Source organism: Hermetia illucens, chromosome 1 (genome assembly GCF_905115235.1).
Source record: "Hermetia illucens chromosome 1, iHerIll2.2.curated.20191125, whole genome shotgun sequence".
Classification (NCBI taxonomy): domain Eukaryota; kingdom Metazoa; phylum Arthropoda; class Insecta; order Diptera; family Stratiomyidae; genus Hermetia; species Hermetia illucens.
The window spans coordinates 79922787-79947833 of NC_051849.1; the positions used below are offsets into that span (position 1 = coordinate 79922787).

Consider the following 25047-nt stretch of genomic DNA (forward strand, 5'->3'; position numbering starts at 1 on the left):
TTTGTTTTTGACATTTTAAACATTTTTTTAGAAAAAACAAATACATAATTTTTTATTTATTTATTTACATTTATTGTATTTATTTTAATTAAACCATAAATAGTAGTTTTTGACACTTTTAACTGCCAACTCTCAACTCGGCTCAACTACGGAATTCACTGCAGCATGTCGAACCACCAGCAAGGATTATATCATTTGCGAGCACTTTCGGAATTACTCTCGAGGAGCACCAATTTGAGTCTGGCTTTATTTAAGATTCCGCATGACAAATTTTCTGTTTCAGCGCGAAGGCGTCGTTTGGGTCAGCGGCCTCACACCGCAAAAAACACTGAGATTTCCTCCAAAAGATAGTCTGGAAACTTTCTAAAAAAACTTTTGTGTTTCTGAGATTCCCCTGAAATGTCATTAACGATCGTAGCCCGAATTAGTAAAATAGTGTATATAATTGTGATTCAAGCCAGATTTTAATATGCGAAAAATTATTTTTTTATAAAAATTGTATAGATAGCGTCATATACTTAAAAGTTACAAACATAATGATGAAAAGGGCAGCCGAAGGTTTGTTAAAAATCTACAGGTCATTTGCTATAGCTTTAGATATATTACAAAAATCCAATGCATCACTGTCCGATGTTGAAGAAGTTTGAGACAACCTTTGTAGAACAGAACGATAATAGTGAGTGTCCGAACACATGCCTATATATTAATTATAATTTAAATCAATCAATCCTGTTTGGCGGGACCATATGCATCGCGTTGATCATGAAATTAGTGGGGACCATTTTTCGACTCCATGCGTTATTGAGATAGAGCGTACTATGCGTACGTATGCGTACTTTTCCTGCAGATTCGACTTTCAAATTCTTATTTACTATTGCACACTTCCTTCTTTCATTCTGCTGAATCCTCTTCCTTCATCAGCAGTACTTCTTCCAAGAGACACGGCGTCTCTTTTACCGGATGTTGGGAGAGAGTGCTCTTACATCGGAGAGCATTAGGGTCTTATAGTTTGAAATCTCCTTCTTGTTTCTCTATTCTTCACTGCATATTTGTTTCGACCCTTATCCCAGTTCGCTTTACCAGTAACCATTTCGTCAGTTTCTGGTTTGGCAACTTTATTGCGACGATGATCTCCCTCATTTCAGTTTTTGTGGTTCAGATTATTATCAACGGTACTTATAGGTGGCTTTCAAGAAATTTTAAAGCTTAGAATATCAGAGTAAAATTAAATTGCCCCGTTTTTTATGAAACATGGAGAAATTTTCAGATAAATTGCGCTGTTCAGGTCAGGTCTCATTACAGCTTATGTAGCAGACATCATGCGATTTCCTCAGTGAATTGGTTCAATGTACAAGAAAATTCTACAATTGAAAAGAGGTCAGTCATTAAAATATGTAATGTGTATATTCGAGAAAAGTATAAAAGTATCTGAATATTTCACATACAATTCATGCGACTGAATCGTTCACTTCCCATTCGTTCCGTAAATACCACCGGCAACATGTATTTCCGTGACCCTTGCACGAAATACTTCTTTTCCAATATGTCTGCGAACATTAGTTTTCCCTCCAAGATTAAGCTGATTATTACTTACTCGTATTTACCTGTACAATCTTTTCAAGACAATGAACAATAGCTTTCCGAGTAAATAGGCTTTTTCACGATACAGTATGCAACAATGTCATTAAAGAATAGACAGAGGGTGACCTGCTTTCTAATAGCTCTTCCAACAATGCTATTCAATCAAAATTTATTTAGTAATTTACTAAGTGACTAAAGCAGCCCAGACAATGGAAATCAGAATGTTCTTTCGTTTTTTCCCGTCTTCAGTCCACCCGAAATTTTTCTTTTTCAAAAGTCAGAGGGCAACAACTCATCCTCTTCGTTAAAACCTCTCTTCTTATTGCATGGCTTACAGACGTTGCTAAGAAGCAAGAACGTGTACCCGCAATTTATGTAATTTTACGATTATGATGATGGCGAGATTCATGAAAGGGCTTAATTAGCATTTCCACGAGTCTCGGTCGGATGACTGGGGCAACGAAGTAGGTTCTCTCTATTATGCAGGCAAGTCAGCGTCACATAATTTGGCATCAGCTCCAAGAACGAAATAAAGAAAACCTTCCATCTTGGGTTAATCTTTTCCCGTTCTGTATTCCATCCACCTCTTGCAATGCGGGGACTGACGACCCCAGGTAGGTATGAGTGCATAGGTGTTTTGAATGGAGTGTCACTGTGTTTTTCCACGATGGAGACCGCTGTTGGCTCCATATCGACTCTACGACGAGATCATAGTGTCACGTCTTCGGCTCTGCAACGTACGCCAGAGCTATAATGTGTTTTCTTTGATTGTTGAAATGACACACAGGTAGTCATAATGGCGAAGCGGCATGGTAGGCTCCGACATCGAAGGTGCACCAAGCCCGCTCTGTGGCATTTATATGGTATAGTGCACGTGTCACAAAGAGTGGAAAGGCCATTGCCCGTAACAAATAGGGCTCCCTATGTGCGCGTCGTAAAGCGTTGAAATTTAATTACTGGGAATTGTGCGTTTGTTGCACACCTTGTACGTACTTCTGTCTTATTTAGTGCATACAATGGCGTACAATTCAGTCAATAGGTCCACACGGTGCGCTCTGTTAAATGCGATTTTACTCGCCCATGAGGAAAAATGCATGGATTTATTTCTGCAACTAAGGAAATGAGCAAATGGCGGGTGTAATCCTCCGGACAAAGTGGGTAGTTTTGCGGAAAAAGTGAGAAAGCACAAGTGCACTTGTGCGGTGCCATTTGAAATATTTTTGTGAACGTTAGATTACTTTACGTCACAAAAATACAGAAGAGTTTTTAGAAGTTGGATAAAGTTAAATAATTAGAATTGGCTATATTAAGCTCTGAAGGATCCCTAGAAAAGATTGATTTCTAATTTTTGAGTTATTGTAGCTTGTTGAGTGGAGGGGTAGTAGGTGTAAAGTCCTGGCATTGATAATTCACTAAATGGTGCACGTTTAAAGGCTTTTATAAATCTAGGGAAGAAACAATCCCAGAATAACAATTAGAAGTCGATATCTGCCGTCAATGCCAAACTGTCCCAGATCCTTCATTTGACCGCATACATATGAATATATTTCTGCAGGATTATTTCAGGAGCAACAACAGAGCAGGGTAACGTATTACATGGAAATTTTCCGGAGCTCAAAAGTGAATCAATTTATCTGGGAATGGGTTGCTTGCGTTTGAATGGAATCGGTATTATTTCTCATATTAAAATACGAAATTATCTGGTGCATGATGCAGAAAGTAACATGCTTCATTGCACTAGAAAAAGAACTGCTAAATCAAACAATTAGCAATTTGGGCTACAAATGAAGTAGACACTTTTGCATTGCCTCCCAGTTATCGCATTCCTTTGCCTATCCTTATTGTTCCTTGATGTATGCTGGTTTTAGCGTTCCGCATCTACATTCAGTCCATCCTGGCGATGGGCTCAAATTCATTACATTACATCATTACGCATATTACAGAGTTTTGATGGAATTAGGGTTAGAACTCGGTTTAGGCAGGTCAGCGACGAACAGGTAAAACTGAGTGGCTGAAAGGACTGAATCTTAGGAAAGTCCTGCTAGAATATGTATGAGGATGAAAGGTGTTATTGGATGTTAACTTGTGATTTCGTTGCATTTGAGGGTTTTAAAAAGCTTAAAAGCGGACTCACGGAGTCGAAAGATTTCCTAAGGTCGAGACGTCTATGGTTGGAATCTTGTATTTAATACCGGAAAGAACGTCAACGTGATTAAGTCCGTTGGCGAAATGACCTTTGGGAAGTGTGCAATTGGAGTCACAGTGGTCGTCGATAATGAATTTAATTGTCCACTCGAAGATCCTGACGGAACGAGAATGATGAAGAGATAGGTTGTAGCTATCGTGATTAAATAATATTTTACTTTTTTGGGGTGGGAGTTATACGAGATTCGTGGAGAAATGGGCATTGCTGAGGTAGTGGTTGATAACTGAGAACGGAAAGGGTGAAACCTTTGACTAAATTTTTTTAAAACTGTGTATGGGATTTTATCGGTACCTGCCGATTTCTTATTTTTGACGGTCTGACGATGTTCGGTGTGAGAAAGCGATGGGTGGGTTATCCTGGTGGTTCTGGGACAGGTGGAAAGATTATGAATGAATGAATTAAGTACTTTGAGGCAAATTGGCGTGTGTTGGGTTGTTCTGCTCAGGTAAGGACAAGTCTTCCTGATTTCCCTGAATATAACAGGATTCAGTTCGTTTTCGGATTGCTCTTTCAAGATTATCGATTTCTTCTATGAGGTGAGAGGACTACGAGGAGTATCTGTTCCTAGACAGTCTCCGTCGGAGGGGATGTTTATATTTCACATCACCAAGGACATACTTGGGGAAGGAAATTAGGTTATGATGGTCGAGGAGGCGGGGTGGAATCAGCTCGTTGCATACTTTCTGAATTACTCCATTGTACTGGCGACTAGTCCAGTGTGGTATCTTTGATACTATGCTGTTTGTATTCCGGTGGGAGTTAATAATAATGTTACTTCTGATGATGAAATGGTCCAGAAACGAGTGATAATAACTTGTATCGAAGGAGAGTAGGACTAAGCGAAAGTAGGACAGGTTAGTGGTCTGATGAGCGTCTGTAAGCAAAGGGTGGAGTCTCTACCCATTCTGCTTCGACCGTGTATCGGATCAAGACTAGTACTTGCCATTGAGGTCTCCATCTATTATTAGGTTCTAGGCTTGTGCTTGGTTGGGATAGAGGAGGGATTCCGCTGGGGAAAAAGATAGAGATCTACTACTACCAATAAGGCGAGAATTAAACTGTGGGTGGTCAGTATGGGAAAAGTTGAAGATAGGAAAGTTGAATTTGTGCTTATAGTGCAAATTGGTTTCCAACTGGAGCATTATGTGGGACTTGTATTGGCCAAACAATAACTCGAACTCTTAATTACGAGTTCGATCAGTGATGGTGCTGATGCCCAACTCGAAGATCGTAAATCAGGGCACCAACCATCGCGTTGCTCTCTTTGGCACTACCTGGGCAATTTCGTAGTTTGCGGGGTGATCGTTGTTTCCCACAATTGAGAGATTTTGACGCCGGTTCTGGTGTTTTGGAACATTTGCCCAGATAAAGAACTTGGCTACCCTTGATGCAGCAGTAGGTTAACTGGCAATTGGTTGACGCATACTGGCTTTGTTTCTAATTCATTCAAAGCTAACAATGATATATTCAATGGCTTTAATATTTGTAACATGTTTTTCGGAGAAGATGAACTCAAATGTGACCTGCCAGAGGTCCAATTGAATATTCATTGTTTTTGCCCAGGTCGTGATGTGTTCCATCATTTCAGGTGGTTTGTTATTGTTGTATTGCTGACACCTGTTGAGGGTTGGGTCCCTTGAATGCTTATTCATTCAAATAACCGTTTTGGTTGCCTGATTTCTTCTGGTTTTTAACAAAAAACCAGTACAACAAGCGGGTAGGTGTATTTGTACTGATGAAGGTCGGTTCCGAAATGCATGCATATGGCGTATATGAATGAACCAAACTGTATTAGGAGGGCTACTATTTTTTTTGTCTAGTTAATCGTCGTTTGAAGAAAGACAATGGTCGTTTGGGGTCCCTAGATTAGTTTAAGTAGTGAGGAAGAGAGTACGTAGCTCTCGAAATACGTATTTACTAACTATTAAAATATATTGTAGTAGGGGAAAGCTACCTAGTTTTATTTTTATTTAGAAGAACTACGAGCATCGGAATGATAACTATTCTTAATGCTGCAATTATGTAGCAATTCCGCATGAACGAATCCACTTCACAGACACTCTTAGCTTCGGAAATTCACTTCCGCAAGTTATTAGACGGCCCCTTTGCCTTGTTTATTGTAACACATGTTGTAAAACAAAACCTTATTAAAATCGGAAAGTGGATACTCTCACATAATATATGGATATATTACGTGCTGCATACTAAGAAATACACAATACCTTTCGTACCTGAAGCGTCCAGCTTCCGGTTTCCCGACTTGTTAATCATTGTCTAGCACCTCGCCTGTGATTTTAAGAAGATTGGAATATTCAGACCAACCTTAGGTAGCGAGTTAAAAAATGGCGCTGTCATCCATGATGGTGAGACGCTAAGTCGATCGTGAATATCCTGATTTCAAGCGAGGTCACAGCAAGTTTTACCAGTGATTTAGCGCAAGATCATTGCCTTCATTACTATGAGGTGATGTTCGTTGTCTTTGACGCGCTGCTGTTCAGTTGGGGTTTACCTCAAACACTCACGTCTAGACCAGTCGCTGTCAATGATAGTGGTTGTTCCGCTCTAATTGAGAACGAATGTGAGGAAGTCTCTTTTTTTAGCCGTAGCTTTTGTTGTGTGTTGAGATTATTCCAAACGACGACGAGCTACTCCTAATCAGTTTTGTCGTGGGATGCTACGAAACCTTTTCTACATAAAATGATTCATGCAGAGTTGAGCATTGGACTTCGAGAACGAGGAAGAGTGGGTGATTGCTTTTAGTTTGAAAATCAAGGATGCCTACTTCTAACTTCTGATATTATGTTGATTATTTGTGTAAATTAAAAGCTGATTAACTTTTTGGGCTGACCTGTGACAGTTCCTATCAAAATGTCACAGGATATGTTGCTGAATATCGTTTTTTCTTCAATTGAATGCCATTTCAATGGTCTCTGTAAAGGCAGCTATAACTAAGTAACCGTTTTGTTTGGACTAAAAGTTATTTGTTGTCTTCGTAATGTCTCTTCCTACAATTTTAATTCAATATTTTTTGTGATATCTTCGGTATTTGATTCCAAGAAATGAAATCTAACCTGGCGGGTATGACTGTTGCGGTTTCACACCCGATTACCTATTTTTCCTTCCTCAAACGGAAGCAAGAATTTTACATTTTAATTTCAGAACGGAAATCTAAATTCGTGGAAGTTGCCGAAATATCGAAACGAAAGCTGCTTGGATACTACAACTGATATATGTCTTAAAGAGAAAAAACTTTTTAAATTAAAATACTTGCCCCAACATGCACCGTGACAACATATCCTAATGTTTACTACTTGCACGTATGTAAATCATGTCATTTGTAATCCATCCGAATAATCCGTAATTTTCCCTTACCTGTTGTACTAACATTTCCAATTCCCATCCATCCATTCTTCTTTCACCTGCACATTTTCTACCGTAATTTCCTACGAAAAAAGCAAGGCAAGTGGTTAATGCAGTGAATGAGTGACTAACAGCAATTGTATGGCTTTTAGAGATATCTTATAATAATAGCAAAGCGCAGATAAAAGGAGACACCACTTAGGAGGTTTTTTTTTCAATTTTTCCCCCTTTTGTTTTGTCATCATGTCTGGTAACATTTCGATGCACACGACATGACCCGAATTGTAATACTACAAAGTGTAGGGCCGCGCTACCATTGCACCCTATTGTGAATAAGAAAAATGAGCTGTGGCGGTGCGAGTAAAAATGACGAACTGAACCTGAAGAAGACTGTGGGCTGATTTTCCTTGGTTCTCGTCTGTAAGCCAGTGGTGATGGCGTGCAAGTAATTTGAGGGATTTTAGTATTTTATTTGTTCTTGTTGGAGAGTGTCAATTTGCTACTGCTGTCTGACGGTCGAATATGATAAGTATAATTTGGTGAACTGGCATCTCAAACTTCACCAGAATTCCTCCAATTATAGCTTTAATTTCCGGCTCGAGAATCATTCATACCGTCTATCATTCACATCGTTTCCTAAATAACTCTATCACAATCATGCCCTTACGCTAATTGAAACATCACACCTGAAGAATCTTATCAATGATATCATTTCTCGGATGAGTAAGCACTACCTTGGCACCACCATACATTCAGCGAACAACATCCTCCCCAAGAAACTTTACTTGGAGTGCGCGGCAAACAGGAGCTTCAACTAACTCCATACGGTGTGTATGTGTGTTTGCACAGCCATTGGATATTTACGACACAGCAGCTTGAAAGAGAATGAAATATTACAGGTAATTGCCTTCACAACACCTGTTCCAGTAACGTGATTCTAGTCCGTCAGTCGGGCGGTTGCTGGGTCATTACAATACCCCGAATGAGCAGGCACACGCGTTTTATTAGTTAATCTTTTTAAAGTCAAATATGTAAATTAATAACAAGGCTTTATGCTCGCCAATGATGTGCTTCAAATGAATTTTATGAACTGTTCCAGCGTTTTCTGTATAATAAATTGTATGCCTCCCTGTGAGAAACGTGAAAATTTATCTGCAGGAGTCGCCAAGGTGATTACGCTAATAAATTTTTATTGTTCTCATAATATATACGGTGGTAAGTTTCCTTTGAATAATATGGAGACGCATTGAAAACTGGGAAATTTCAAAGGTCAAATAGAATTAAGAATCAAGGGAATCCACAAGTACAGTCGGAATTCTTAATTCCTAGGAGAGCACACCAGGTGAAGTGCGTCATCCATTTAACTAAAAGCAACAGATATACTGCCAGTAAGTTGTTAAATATTTTATTGCCAGTGTGGTTTCCTAGTTTATTTCAGTGTTTGGCTTCCTATTCTAAGCTTACCTAGTTAGCTGTCCTAATTTATCTAATTAAATGTTGCTCGTAATGTATTTTCCTTTTATAGGAAGCCAATCTTTAGGTCTCTCAGATAATAATTATGAATATCACCGCCGGCTAAAATACCCGTGCAGTGCTTTTATACTTCCTACTTATCTAAGGCAGCATCTCCTAGAATTTTCCTTCATAAACTAAAGCATCTTGAAAAATGGTTTCATCAACATTCCGATTGCATATATGTATTAAGCTCTCTCTTGGTTTACGATTCATCTTCCAAGTAGGTCATGCTTCTCATCTGTTCTGCTTAAATGGTTGACAATTCTTGTCACTTATTTTCCTAAAGTACGTACGTAAGGCAGCACGCGCGGATCTGGCGTTATTGATGCATCGATCGGCATCTAGTCCGGTGTCACCGTCGGCAGAAACGATGTTTCCGAGGTACACAAATTGATCAACGCTCTCGCTCTGCTTGTTAATGCAGATAATCACGCTGGGGATCCCCATTATAGTAGAGCTGCTTGAGAAAAGATGTCATGGTCCACGGAAATCCTCAGTCAATGCAGAAAAATCCAGATCGGAAGCTAACCTGCTCTCTGTCGGTCAGGCTTTCATGATGTTCTTTGATGCCTTGCAGGCGTATTTTACCTATTATATTTGCGACAGCGGGAAGCAGTCAAATACCTCTCCAGTTGTCGCACTCAACACGAGTGCATTTTCCGGAATCTTAACGATCATCCCCTTCTTTCATTATCTGGAAAAGATCTCGGCTTTCTATATAAGTGGAAGTAGCTCTGCTGGGAGACCGTCAGAAGAAATAGTCACGTGAGCATGTTACGGTGACTAGCCACTTAAATCACACTTAATCGGATGTTATACAGATTTTGTAACGACCCTTCGGTACGTGGCCAGCGAGTCGGATCATATAAGCAGTTGAACTTGGTTTGTTGTGGCTCTCCGACCTATGAGATATGGCGGACACAACAAGCAAGTGACCATTAATTCACACTTACTTCCGTCAGGCTTTCCGAACTACAATCGCGCAGTGCCCCAAAAAGGACGAGCGTGTTTGCCAAAGTTCCTTCATCTAACCCCACTTAACCCAGAATGTCCAGCCTGTAACGCTGGACCATTCAAGTTGTAGAAAGCTAGCATTCTGGGGACCTCGATACCGTTATTGGGGAGCGCTCATGGTAGATGAGCTGAGGTGAGTGAAGGTTACTAGCATCATGCCTTAATTACATCAAACATTATTAAATGTATCAAATGGGGATGCAATTTATAAACGGGATATTCCCTCTCTTAATTGCGACATCTAACTGGCTGGATGTACACGCGTTCCCTTTTTTTCTCTTTAAGTTTTCAGTGAAATCTACATATTAGGTCGATGTCGGTTTTATTCTGCATTATAAAGCCTATCGGAGAACCTCTCCATTTTCGGTCCAGACATTCGTTGTTGGCCCTTTTGTGAGAATATTGTGCTGGTTATGGTCAATATTCAAAATTAGCTGTGACACGAAGTTCGGATACGTAAAATAGCATGCAGTCGGACGGTACAAATATACCACATTGTTCGCATATAATTAGCATCGTTCTATAGATACTGATTGCAATCAGAAGAATATTATTTCCCGTGTTGCAAAAGCTAAAGCCGCTGGACGAGCACTCAAAATAGCTTCTATCCTAATGAAACATGGTGAGACGAATATTCTGTATAAACTTTGATCTTAATTAACTAAAGAGGGTTGACTACAGGCAAATCAGATTAGATTTTCTTTCTGCGCATATGATCGAAAAACTTTTGAAATATAGCCATCAGTTGCACTATCCTTTCCTTGACTTCAGGACCTCCTATGATAGCATGGCTGGGCAAACTGAGCGCGGTCGTGAGAGAATTCAGTGTTCCTACAAAATGAATATCGTAAGACTAACCAAGCTGGGGGCTACGACGACAATAACATGCAATAGCGTTGATTAACCGAAAGCGGGGCAGATACAGAAGGCAACTGTGAAATCGCTGATGATTTCCCCCATCTAGGGTTGAAAAACACAACCGATAACATGAATACGAAATCCACTGTTGTTGACAGCCAACGGAGCCCATTTTACCTTACAAAACACACAAGCACAGCTCTTACTAAACAAAACAGCTATTTTGCCATCCCTGATGTATTCTTTGGAGACTTTTGGTCTTAGCAATAAAAATTGCGACCTTTTGGCCACGTGCAAGAGGGCAATCTTCCGAAATTTTTTTTTTAAGTTGCCGTAGGCCTGTTACTTAATCCATATTGGTAAGGGCGATCCCTCTTGCAAGCCTATAAGGGCAATATCTATGGTCGAAAAAGTAATAGAAGACGTGGCAGACCCTGCTAGATATGGAACAATGGCGTAGGGCAGGATGTCAGGTAGTTGTTAGGGATATAAAATTGGCGGAGGGGCAAGGAGAAAGGGCAAAGGGAAGCCTAAACTTCTTCAGTACAGGGTATATACACCTATTTCTTACTTTACATATACCAGTATTTTGGGAATAACTGTATGCGTATATATATCCTGCACTAAAGAAGGGAACAAGTTGTTCCCGAAATATTGGTATACGCAGAATAAAAAATAATTGCCTTGTGTTGGAAACGGTGTTTGCAATTGTGAATGCTTGTCCAAAAGTAATTATCTGATTATACAATTAATATTGCATTCTGCTTGACTACAAGACATAATGCGTATCATACATTTCATAATAACTTCAATAATTGCTATTTTGTAACGATACATATCCATGTGGCAAATTAAGAGAAATGTTGTCTATTTTTTTCGTAACAAGGGAGCAGCCGTTAAGATCTAAAAACGAATCCTCTTTGGGACTGTTAACAAACCCTTTAAACAGAATCGCGATTTATTCACTTTCATATCTCCCCTCCAATAAAATTAAGCGCAACCGTCGTTGAAATTAGAGAGAGAAAAATTTAACGAACTTGAAATTCGCATTTCCTCTTCTAATTGCAAAAGTTTTCTGCAATCAAGAGCACCAGAAGAAAATTAAACAGAATACAAATCGAGAGAAGCGAACTTAGTTAAGCCGTTGGGCGCCTACATCAAGGTCCAAAATGGAATAACGAAATTGCTTTTGAAGGACAAAGTGTTCTCCTAGCTTTTCCCTAAAAAGGCAAACTGGAGGTATTGCTAAAAACATGAAAAATAATTTAAAGCTCTCACCTAATTAAAATGCAATTTAATACCCTTTAAGTTATCCCTCCACTGACATCCTGTGACGTTTTCGGCCCACGTTTTTTCTCTCAGCCAAAATTAAAAATGGGTAAATTTATCGCTTCGACTGAATGAACTCCTATTTCGTCCTATATCGTTGCACTGTCCTAATTACTGTCCTATTTTTTGCTCATTTTTAATAAAGAATAAAATTTTGACTTTGCTTAGTTAAGAAACAGAACTTGAGCGTAATTAATGTCATTAAAGGGACCCTTTGCATCCGTCAGACCGTCCGTGATGCTGTTATGAATTTTGGCATTGAATGGGGACTGCGATGAAATTGGCGGAATTCCCTCCAATGAAATTTTTAGCAGTGACATTTTCTAGTTTTCCTTTTTGTAAACATCATGGCATCCAGTAGTTGGAAAAGCTGTAGCGAACATCAGAGCACAGGAAAATATAATTTACTCAACTGTGAAGAAAGTCAGGATAATTTGATTTCTTATTCAGAGTACAGTAGCGTTCTTTTTGGGCCACCATGTATGCTGCTCAAAATAAATTAAAATTACTTGCAGGGAAACATAATTTATGAGTATTTACGGAAAATGACAAATCCAATTTCACTATAACACTTTCATACCATCAAAGCCAGCAGTTTAATTGACTTGAGTTAAACCAAATAGAATTCTAAAAAATGCGCTTGACAAGAATGCTATAAAAAGATTAAGTACCGTTTCTACAAAAGGACTTAATCCATTTTGCAAAGCGACGGTTTTCTAAATTCTATTTTCATTTTTTCATGATGCGCAGAAAAGAAGAATAATCTAGTCAGTACGATGTTTTCCTTTCTTTTAGAAGAAAGCAAAGACAAAATGAATCGGACAATATGAAACACCCTGCCTGGAAACGTAGAAGTGGGAGACGTTGTTAGGTAGCTGAATAACCCGAATTTATTAGATAGAAACGCACTTAAAGGAATCTCCAACAATTTTATTTGCCGACTCTCACATTACACTTGTTCCGAAGCAGAACAGACCGTAGTGCTTTACCTAAAAGATGGTATATCCAATTCCGAAGAAGATGGATCCTAAGCATTTACAATTCTTCAAAGATTTCCACGAAACTATCGTCAAGAGGACACTCGTTGTCGTCTTTCTAAAAAGCAAAGGAAAACTCTGACACGACCTTCTGTTGGCAATTTCGGGTGAGATTATATCTGCGAGAAGCAGATGTTTCAAAGAACAAGAAGTATCTCTATATCAACCCTATCCTGTTTTCTGATATCCTTTTCAGAGATCTGGTTCAATCGTCATGGACCTGCTGCCGTATCAGACAAGTGTACAATTTGTTTTTTGCCTTTTTAGTTTCAAACAGGAGTCTATGCCTTTTGATTTCACTTTGGACTTTTGATATTGGAAACAAAATGCTCAGTGACTTCTACAGAGAATGAAAAGATTACCCTTCGTGTGCAAGGGTCAGGACCGGAGATTCGGTACCCGGAGTATTTTTCACAAGGGCTAGTCATCGTCGTTAGCCGGTGATCCCCTTTCAAAATGAAAAGTAAAATGATTTGAGCGTTTAATTTTTCACTTCAAACAAATTATACAAAACGTTTTATTAATTCTCGTAATAATCCATCTTAGCTTGGGCGCGGTGAGAGGAACGGGCTATGGGAAATTACGAAGTCCCTTCAGAAACACAAGCTCCCACGATGCGATTTTTCCTGAAAACAATTACAGGCGAGTGAAAATATTCCTTTTGGCTTGTTTTCAACTTTCCTTTACTGTTAATTTGCGTGGCAGACACAATATTGTTTCTGCCTATTTTTCGGGCGCGCCTTCCTTACTTCTGATGTGTCTTCTGATTTTCATTCTTTTAAGGAGCATTTCGTTATTCTGCACTCAATAAAAATCCACTTTGAAAGGTGGCAGAGAATTTTTCGTGAAAACAATTAAAAAGGTTCGTTTTGTAACTCTGGGTGGTCGTAAAAATGAGGGTTGGTTTATGTCTTTCCTTGGGGCGTTTGCCGCCCTGAAAAAGAAATGGAAATAAAAAGGATCTGCATACCGAATTTCGCCAGATTGTGGGCAACTTGGAGAGTATAAATGTAGATATAATACCTTTGGGGGTTATGATCAAAACCACAAAGGGATGAATCTGTTTTTTTTTTACTTTGCCGTTGTTCTGCAATTCGTTTTTGGGGGGAAATCGGAAAAAGTACTTTTTAATTTCGCCCATCCTGGAATAATCTCGGTCCGAATGTCATTTGCATTGGTAAAAACGTAAATCTCGATTGCTTTCTAGCTGAAATTACTGTGGGGTTGAAGGTTATGACCCCGGTAAGAGGGATTTTTTTTCTGTGTTTTACAAGGAGTGGTTGCACGTGATTAGATGAGGATTACTTTATTTTTATTGTCTGTTCTTGATGCTGCACTGAATCTAAGAGGGTTGCGAGTTGTTTTCCATCTGCTGAGTATGTATTGGTGGGTTATTATGAGATAAGAGATACTTGAAATGGTTCAGTTAGTGCGATTTCAAGTAACTCCCAAGTATCTGGTTGGTTTTAGCAAAAATTATAGGTAATTTCGGTGGCTGGTATATTTTCTGTTTGTGTTAAATAAAAAACTCATCCTTCCAATTTTTTCTTTTCTTTTAGGCGTGCGTAGTGCTAAGTTAATGTATCAATTGCTAGCATTCTAACACTCCCGTTTTTCTCTATTTTTTGGCCTTTTCTCCCAAAATGAAAACAAGTCGAAAGCCCCAGAAGCTGAACGCTTCAGATATCAAAGGGGTGCGTTCAAAATGTACACTCAATACCGTCGATACTAAGTCATGAATCATTATTAAAAGAATCTCTGTTAATTTTGATATTCCAGGGACATCTATAGTGTTCTCCGCCCTGCAACACGTTCTTCAAAAAGCCAGCAGATCGTGTTGGGGTTTGCCACACATCGTAATGAAAAATCAAACCAAACAACGAATAGCAACCTGTTGAAAGTTGATGAGAGAACGTCATGATATCCACCTCATTCCTAAATTACTTCTTGTGATGGAAACCAATCCAGACTAGTAAAATCAATAGATAGACCCTAGTGCGCCTCCAGGATCGGCAACAAGGAGTCTTCATTTCCCAAGAAAGGCATTATTGTGTATATAGGGGAATTTTCGGGACGTGATTCATCTGCGAATTAATTCCGAATATTGATATAGATCTTCAATCCTCTGCTTAATTCTATTGAATTTATGTCGCATTATCACATTTCAAAACAGATTCTGTTGCAGAAGAACAATGCAGAATCTCACTTGATAGCCATAGAAAATACATCGAGAACTTGTCGCGAGTGAGCCTCTATTTTAATCAACCGTGGAAAGATTTAAACTCAGTGCTGGCAAGTGGAGTCGCACTGCCTAGGGAGAAGAGAGATGAGGAGGTCTGTGGAAAAGACCGCAGCTTGACCGTAGCTCACATTTTTGGTAGTTGACTTTTCTTAATTCGCGAATTTTTTTCCTCTAAAAAGCGTTGCAAAATGAACTAGCTTTTCGAAAGATTGATTCAGCCTCAACGAATTTCATTTTGAAATTCAATGCCATACTTAAAGTTGCGTGTCAAATGTCAATCAATGTTGCCGAATGTTGGTGGACTGAATTAGAGCTAGAGGTTTCTTATAGGGTGAATCGTGCGATCCTACTGCTGCACCTTCGTGTGAGCAAAGATACGGCAAAGTTGCAGAGCCAAAAAAGGAGATATGAGTGCCTTTAAGAAATATCAAACGCACCATTTTACCAGCGAGTGCAAAGCGTGGAATGCGGCTAGGAAGGGTTCGTCCACTCATCGACAGTGCAAATGGGATCACTTTTTTGGAGAGTCGCTGGATGTAAAAATTGGGCAGAGTGGACTGAAGGGCTTGGGAACCTTTCTGTTTCACTCCCTTAGATTTGAGGATCGATAAGGGAAGCTGATGTAGATTTAGACTTTTGCTGATTTAGACTTTTTAGGCAATTTCGACATCATATTAATAATACCATGTCTCTTTACCACTAATAATGTGTCTGACGAAAGTAGGGCCATTAGTTGCGTTGGTGACATCTTCTCATCGTTCCATAACTGTTGTGAGCCTTTGATATACACCATGATTTTCGAGCACAATTTCCATTACTTTTTCGATGTTATTGCCATTAACAGTAGTGGATGGAGCCAAGTTTCCTACAACCTCACCATCTGCACTTAATGCTCTATGTCACTGAAATATTTACGTTCTCGATAAAATAGACTCTCCAAAACACTTCCGCGATATTTTCAATGGTGGAACGATAATTTCGCCGGAAAGACAATATTTTCAAAAAAAAACTGTTTTTGCATAGTAAACATCGCAGACAAAATTTCCGCGTAATAAGCAATCGTCTGCTAGATCGAAACTAACGAATGTGTCTCTCTCAAATCTCACATGAATATCGAAGAAGTTTGTACCAATCTAGAAAATAAAAATTTTCCCGATCCGGTTTACGAGCGTTCAAATGAACCAATCCTGATGAAATTTAATTATATCTTTGATTTTTTTTCATTTTCTGGAACTTGACATGAAGTGCTTCTTGATACTGAAATCATCACTTGGTTACAGTCCTTTTATTGGATTTTCATGTATTTTTTTTTTTAAGAAATTTTGTTCCTTGTAGTAGTAGTGCCATTAAACTCGAGTGATACACCCCACTCTATACATAGCTTGTACGCTATGTTATATTTTCCAAAGAAACAACAACTCAATAGTTTTTAAAATAAAATTTATTCCGAAAAAACATTAAAAAAAATTAAATGAAATCGTCGTCGTGATGAAGGCTCTGTAAACCGGGCCTTAACTCTCAGAATGCAATACGAATTTTGGAATTCAAGCAATGTTGCACCTTACCTCTTCGGGCTTTTCTTTGAATATAATTTTAAATAATCAAGTATTATCTATGCATTGGACGTAGCGAGCGCATTGTAACTTTTGCTTCTGGAGAATTTTACGATCCTTTGGTTCGTTAAATATTTCGTTCAGCTCAAAATTTTACCTGAGCTGCGGTTGATCTCCATCTTGCGCCGCTGCTATAATTCCTTTCTGAATTTTCCTTTCAAATGAATTCAGCACTTTTTCAAATGCTTACATTATTGTCTATGGTTCGCATCCAAAGCATATGACGTGCCTTACAACTGATTCGTAGGCGCGAAGTTTCGTACTCCTGTGTATTTAACTGACGTTACAGTTGTTACTCACCCACCAAAGGTTTTCGTCTCGTTGCCGCGAGGGACCCCTCAATATCTTTTGTAGTCGGCCAGCACTCAAAACCATACAGAGCAATTTAGGGAACTATACTGCGGTAAATTTTGAATTTGGATCGTTCGTTGATGCGTCGATCATAAAGAATGCCAGTTGTAAAACGCCACTTCCTCTGTGCGCCGAAGCTTGGTGAAATTTTATCATTGATCCGAAAAACGTAAATTGCTTCTTTGTAGACTAATCACTGATGTGAATGTAATAAAAAATGTGTGTCAAAAACTCTGTTTTATTCATGTTCAGGCTCTCGTCTCAGTCAACTCATCCGAATCCTTATTGATTTTATTTAGTTCCCAATTTTTCAATGGGCCATTAAAATTGTAGCCAGTAGAAAAAGCATTTCCCTGTCTCAACGTGTGGATGAAAGAGGATAATATCCTTTTTGCAGGATGTCTTCGTTTCAATTCCTGTGATTCGGATTCATTTGGTTTTATTGTTATCGGAGAATTGTGATCAATATTCACATTTTACCAAGTATTTTCAGATGACGGATGACTTTTAATTGACCGAAGTCTTTGGCCAACATTTGAGTTACCATAGTTTCTTTCTTTTTCTACAGCTGTCAGAAGTGCCTATTGGTTGAGATCCACTTGCTAACTATGTTCACTATGTTCACAGTATATGCATCGTTTCTTTCGACTCGTCCTACGATGTGCTGACGAGCAAATTTCTTTACTTATAAGCAACAGAAAAGGACAGCAACATTTTTATACTATTTAGCAGCACTTAGCATATCCAGTATCCTCCGTTATAATTCGCAACTCCCATCCCGGCAGCATAGTTCACGAATGACATTAACGCAGTTTTAATTAGTTTACAAATGACTTTTTTTTAAGGCTTTGTCTAAAAGAAAATTTTATTGAAATCGGTTCATTGTCTGAAATTGACTAGAAATCTTCTTCAAGTTTATATTAGAGTCATAAAAATGCAGTAATATGGAAATATAGAAATTTGGTGAAATTCGTAATACATATTACTGAAAAGGTTACAGTAGCTCAAAGTTGCCTCTTCACAAAAGTAAGTAGTCACAAAAGTAAGTAGTCTGACATTCTAAATTCCTATACATTACCAGCTCCATACAAGTGGAACAGTTTCCCACTGAAATATACTTAGAGAACAAATACACAGAGCTTTTCATACCTTTGGCAATTTTTATTATAAATATGTCCCTCTTTTTAAATTTCGCAAAAGGCTACAACCCGCTCAACATATTTTCAATTCTAGTATATAAATTTTCGAATATTCAAAAATAATCATTAACCTTTTGTTTTGGTTGCTGTTGAATTTTGAAGGCTGTTGCTTTGTCTTATCCTGGAGTGCGCCAAACCCCAAAAGTCATTACAATTTTCTTCTGGACTTCCCAAAAGTTCCTTGATATCGCAAAATAACTGCGCTACATTCCAAATTATTCGTGGTATTAAAGCGAATATAATTTTCAATGGGCATTTTTATCGGCGAGGAAGACGAAACGAAGCGCCGAATGTTGCTAACAACAATTACGCAAATACAATCAGTCGATAAATGAATATCTTCCAATGTGAGATCGTTTACGTGAAACAGCTAAATTGAGAAATGTCTAATTAATCTACTGACACTCATTTACTCATCAAAGCGATTACTAGATAATACTAACGAATTCCGAGTGGGTTCCTCATCCAATCGAAACAGTCCTACCATTTGTTTACATCTATGTCCACATTCTAACAAATTCTTTCCAACTTTCTAAGATATCTGGAGTTGTTTTTTCAATGTCTACTGTATTTTCTCAAGATTATCACACTTCGGCCACAGAGCAGGAAATAATATTCAACTGAAGCATTATAAATATAACCAGTTGCAACAAAATACATCCCAGAATAGCATCAACGCCGTTGTACACAATACAACATTAAACATCTATCAACCGTAAAACCCTTCCTCCTCCCCTTCAATTCGTGGCCATATTCTTTAAAATGCGTGGGATATCTTAACTCGTTTGTCACTTCCTCGATATGCCTTCATGCCCTTTCGCTCCCTAAGTTCTAAACCCTAACAGTTCCATTTCATTATTGGACTCTTCATGTAGCATTCATGCAGTACCACTCCGCTGTGAAGGGTCACAGACCATCTCATCAATTTATTTTAGCTTTGGTCTGAGCGTCGTTGCTTGGGGAGTTGAAAATATCAAAATCCTAAAAATCGAAAAATACTTATCAAAGACCTTCGTCGTAGTTCGTCGTTAGCATCAAAGCGATAAGGTACATTTGAGTTTATTTCATTCCGATGGCTAGCTCCCCAAGAACTTCTTGGGGAACGAGCTAAAGAACAAAGTTCGAAAGGGAAGGAGCTGGAGAATGAGATTTTCCTGTATTAAAAAACACAATTAGACGTTCTCGCTTATTCACAGTCCACTTGTAGCGCCATAAATTAAAGGGAAGGGCTCCCAAGGGCTATGAACTACGAGATCCGATTACAATGGTCTTTTGTATACGAATTAATGCTATAAACAGGTTCCAGAACGGCTTTCACCTTACTACTTGTCCGTTCGTTCCTACAATGAGGGCAACAACAACATGACAACAATAACAATTACAACACCGCCAGCAACAACCGACAACTACATATATATACATCAGGTTTCACTCCTTTGGTATATCGAATCTTTTGATGTTAAGATTGTTGGATATTGCGTGTTGCCGTGGGGTCCAATGGATATTCAGTCACACTTTGAATGGGAATAGGATACCCAGGAAATTTAAAAAAGGGATAAACCAGGTTCAGATTTCTGCCAATATTTCCATATGAACTGAACCCTCCTAAGAAAAGAGCAATTTGTTTTCGGTAGTAATTTGAGCCCTAACTGTTGTGTGTCAAAGTTGACAAGGTCAAGGATATAATAAGGATCTGGCAATGATTGGGTCGCTAATGGTTTCGCAATTAGCAATAGAAATTTTAGACTCTGTTAGTACTGCCTTGAGTATATTTTGAAAAGTCCTTAGACCAAATTATTATTCACACTTAACAGGAGTATCTGAATCGTTGGATGCAGAAATGTAAACGTACTTTTAATGTCAGTTCAAGCAGAAAATTAAAGGCTGGCAACCCCCTTTTTCGAAAAAATGAACCCTACAAACCCTAACACTATGAATAACTGGGGACAAGCACCACCATCGACTTGATTCTAATTAGAAAAATTGACTTTTTGGTAGCCAAAATAGATGTTACCTGGGAACATTAAATTTGGAAGTCACGCGTGGTTTTCCTGTCGAGAGCAAGAAGGCATAAGCTTTCAAGCCAAACAACTTGGCATTGTTGCTATAGTTTCTTTAAATGTTTGGAAGATGCATTTATTTGAATGAGGTTTCTCTTCAAATACTTGGAAGGATGGCAGACATCTTTAAACATTCATTTTTGCTGTACAAAGGTGTCTATTTAAAGAGCATCCAACAACAGTTACCCATATCTTTAAATATTTGCAGTTGTATGAGAACTATTATAGTAGCTTGAGTGTTAAATACTAGAAGTGTCTACACATCTATTGACGAAAAGAGATGTACAGTCCACACGTATGTACAGCCAATCATCTTTATTTGAAGAAAGCTTAAAAAGTCAACGTTCATGGAAAGATCGTTAATTAAATTGAAATTCCCAATATTGTACGATTGATATGGCGGGTGATAATCGTAAGTGATAACAAATAGCAGCTTGAAAATGCACTTATAGTAGGTAGATATGGTTACAGTGGGTATCGTGTATGTTGAGAAAGAGCGCTGAGGTGTGAAAATCACACTGAAGTGCAGTGACCTCAATTGGAGTCAAGTTTTATGTTCAGAGAAATGAATGAAATCCAAGTTGACATCATTTATGATTTCAAACTTAGGTGAGTAGTAAAAGTATGAAAATTGGAAGTGTTAATGCGAAATATCGATTTGCTTTACTCCTGGAAAGCGCATCGAGTTTTGTTTACTAAATACTTCACACCTTCCCCCCGATTGTCTTCACGAGTGCGTCTCCTCAGTTTGTAAAGTCAGGAGTATCTATTGCCTTAATCCCTGTGGCGATGTTCTATGTTCTACTGCTTCGATCTGAAGATTGTCGCACCTTTTTTTCCACCATTTCTGCTTCCTTCAGGTGTTCTCCAAAGCCTATTTCCACGTGGCTTCTGGTGTGTCGTATGTATGGTTTCCTGCAATCTGCGCAGGAAATTTGAGCTTCGCTCGACTAGGTCCTTGGTCAATCCAAGAACGGTTTTAAGCTGGCTGTTCCTATTCTCCGTTTGGGAACGAGGCGACTCATCAAACGCTGCATCACCTCAGGTGACATTTGTTTGTAAGTCAATTTAAAAATACGAGGCTAAACTAAATTTTTGTTTACGAATCGAGGGATTCCTAATTATCCACTTCATGGCGGAATGGACCAGTTGGAAAGCAACATACTTCCACGGTTGTAGTCCGCGGAACCCTCTAATTTAGATTTTTTAAACAGCTGAGTATAGACCAGGTCTTGAATCACCATAGGCTTATTTTCCTCAAGTTATATCTAACTCTCAACACGTACTATTCACAAAAATAAGAATGTAGGTCGAAAAATAAGGTGTCCAAATCCGTAGATTGTAAGTCAGATGTTTTAATAGGAATTCGGCAAACTGGCGAGCGCAGTAGCTCTCTCTACCGCTTCATTTCCGCCCCGCTACCTCAAGTAGTCATACGAAACCGCACGGAAATTTGCTATGACGAGTGGAGCTGAAAAGCGTCAGTTTTAGACGGGCATTTTGAAAGGTCAAGAGCTGGCTTCTTCTTAAGATTTCCAGCATCACAATTCATAAGACTGAAAATGCCTTATGAAAATAAGGTGTGTGCCGGGTGGGTACTGAGAATGTTCATCATCTTTTGTGTGCAGGAAACAGGGAGGCATTTTTCAGACTCCATCGATAAAAAGTGAACACATCATTAGTTTCCTGAAACCAAAATACAATCACTCGTATGGTCTAAATCCTCGGTTCAGTATATTTTGCAATGCGGTAAACAATTACATCTCTATAACATACGATTAACACAGGAGTTTTGGGTTTGGTTGGCAAAAGGTTGAATATTAGGGCTAGGAACGGCGAAGCTAATAAGCCGTTTTCACTGTAAACAGAGAATGTAGACGGATCCAAAAGCTGGACCTGGTATTCGTTGCTTGCTAGAAAAATAGCTACATGATAATACGCGTTATCATCCAGCTCAAAAAACAGCAATTAGATGATTACTGTAATCAAGTATGCACAAAATATCTGACCTGGATGTTGATCAATAGAACAATTTTCCTTACAAAACAACCCTAATCATGATGCGGCAATATTGCTGATTCAAGATATAAGCGAAAAATGACAGCTAGGCAAAAGGCTGTGGGAATTAGAAACAGCTCTATATTTCATCTATATTTCACGGAAAGTAAATCAAGGTCTATCGTCTTTTATAATAAAAATATTACGCTCAGTGAATGTCTGAATCCAAACTGACTTTTTGACCTTTTATCTGTGAGTATATCCTACGTTGGTTATCTGCAAAATGGATTGATATTCTGCTTCTGTGCCAAGCATTAACGACCTGTTACACCTACCGTATAATACTCACAGCTGAATCTATGGAAAAGGGGACGAACCGTTTATGTACTTTCTTTGCGATTGCTTAAGAAAACCGGTCTTTGGAGATCTTATCTTAATTTATCTAATTACATCCTCTGTGAACCCTTCGGGATAGATCTAAGAAGCTATTCGCGCTAAGTTCCTCCTCCTCAAGCACTTTCAAGCTGTTTGATTGAACCTAAAAGACATTTAATGTCGTCCTCTTGCATTAATCATCATGACTTTCGGAATTTGTACTCGTTCAGTACACCTTGTTTTTGACGGATGAAATTTATCTTACAAAATTGTATTGTGTGAACAAATATTCGCTGTAGTATTCTGGTGAAAATAACACTACTGCACTACTTGACCTCTCCTCTGCAGCATTATTTTCTGTCGGTTTGATATTTTTTCTAACCGAATTTGTGCTTTCCTTAACCAAATTCGTATTTTTGCCAAGACAATTAGTAGTTTAGGTAGTTTTATCGTTTCTAACACCGCTTCAGGCGCTTATTTCAAATTTTCTTAGGGAATTAAAGAAAGTTTTAGGGACACCACTAATAGTAAGGATTTTGGTTGGAAAAGTACAAATTTGTAATAATTAAAAATTTACTCATTCCCTTCTAGTCGGCGTTTGCTTTCATTTAAGCAATATAGTTATTTCCGTGAACAACTTGCTCTCTTCGCTTTTCGGAACCGGCTGGAAATGGCTTATGGAAATGCGTATACAAATTGAATAGAAACAGTAATCGACTTAAAGGAAATAAGAAAATTTTCAATTTTGACTTGTTATGGAGTCATTGCACACAAGCCCGGCTTGTAATACTATATGAACTTGGTTGCGAAAAATATGAATTTGGTTGGAAAGCGCAAATTTGGTTGGGAGGTATCTGAATTTGATTGAAAAAGTGCGAGTTTGTTTGATAAAACCTATGTTGCCCGCTCATACATACTATTGTTTCAAAACTACTGAAATAGTTGTTGACGGCAATAATAACTAAGAAAGATTCAATCTTATTACAGAGTTAATAGACTATTTCCTCTTGGATGAGCTGAGTTTCATTCGAAGTCGCAATTAGTCCACGGTAAAAGTGAAATTATTCGGGATCCGGATATCGTACGGGAAGGTTTATTTTTTATTTGATTGGATCAAATCAAATATCCTGGTTTGAGATGTTGTTCACGATTCGAAGTCACCAAAATAACCGAGAAATTTCAGAAAATGGTTTTGGTCGCTTCTTCAAACCAGTTATGAATCCTTAAAAGTAACCAGTGAAGAGGGTGAGTAAAATTTGAAAACCATCAATTGGGGTCATTTTGAACCAACACGCCTGCTATTGCTATGGTCAGATACGCTCCTGTTCGAAGGAAGAACGTAGCTCTACTTGCAGTTGCTTCGAATCCATAAGTAAGAATAATATCAAAATATCGAAACATTAACTGTCAACAATAGTTTAACATTTTCGAAGTCAGAAAGAGTTTAATTTCAATGCCATCTCTTGTAATAATCACCCACCAAAAATTTTCAATTTGATTCAGCCACCCAATATGCTAGTGGGTTTCTCCTGACACTCCTTCCTATTGTACGTTGGAAGAGCAATGCCACCAAATTTATTTCCGTCAAAGTCATATTAAAACAGATTATAGGCACGTTTCCGAATTTATATGAAACATGCCCCCAATGCCAACTAGGAAGCTGAAAAGGCCGGGAAACGATCCATTCCTGAATGTTTTTATATAATTTCAACTCGACTTCAATACGCCCCTAGTGCTTTAGGGTACAATCAGCTCTATGAAGCCCTGAAAGAGAATTTGCTATTCTTCAGCGTTATTTTACCATTCACTGTTCTTTTAAGGAATTTGATATGTTTTCCAACAATCAACTCAAGAATGGAAGGAATCATTTTTAACCCTTTGGCCTGTTCTCCACGCTTCAAGTGTTCCGGTTTCAGAACTTAACTTTTTAATTCTTGTTTATCACCATCTTCTCCGAAACCTTCGACTCTTATTGTACCGCTCCGCACATCCAAGTGTATGAAAGGAAAAAAACCGACCAAAGACGACAACGACGATGATGATGACTACCACCACGACTACGTCATTCAAAAGTGATTCCAGCCCCCAAGGCAATGCCCTGTGCCTTGGCTGCGTTTAACGTTGCGTTTCCCATTTTCAAGTATGTTTTTGTTGGGTTAGTTAAGAGCCATCATCTAGTTAAAGTATCAGTGAACAAGTAAGAGCAGCCTCTCTCCATAGATAGGATGTGACTTTGCCTCAAGTTTTGTGGATTGAATCGAGGATGTGATGCTTTGTGGTTTCTTATTGATGCGATGCGATACCATCGA

At 38.5% G+C, this 25047-nt stretch overlaps 1 protein-coding gene and 1 long non-coding RNA gene across 3 annotated transcripts in view; one reads left to right on the forward strand and one right to left on the reverse strand.

Annotated features, from left to right (window-relative positions):
• Positions 1–25047, forward strand: part of LOC119653200 (Krueppel-like factor luna) — a 406205-nt gene that overhangs the window by 41292 nt on the left and 339866 nt on the right. The gene's annotated exons all lie outside the window — the stretch shown is intronic.
• On the reverse strand, positions 206–12074 carry LOC119653261. 2 transcript variants are annotated; one of them, XR_005249668.1, is made up of 3 exons: positions 11813–12074; positions 7160–7230; positions 206–394 (listed from the first exon to the last, which is right to left on the reverse strand). It is a non-coding gene; the product is annotated as an uncharacterized LOC119653261 (long non-coding RNA). The 2 variants fall into 2 exon arrangements; XR_005249667.1 differs by lacking the exon at positions 206–394 and adding an exon at positions 1147–1361.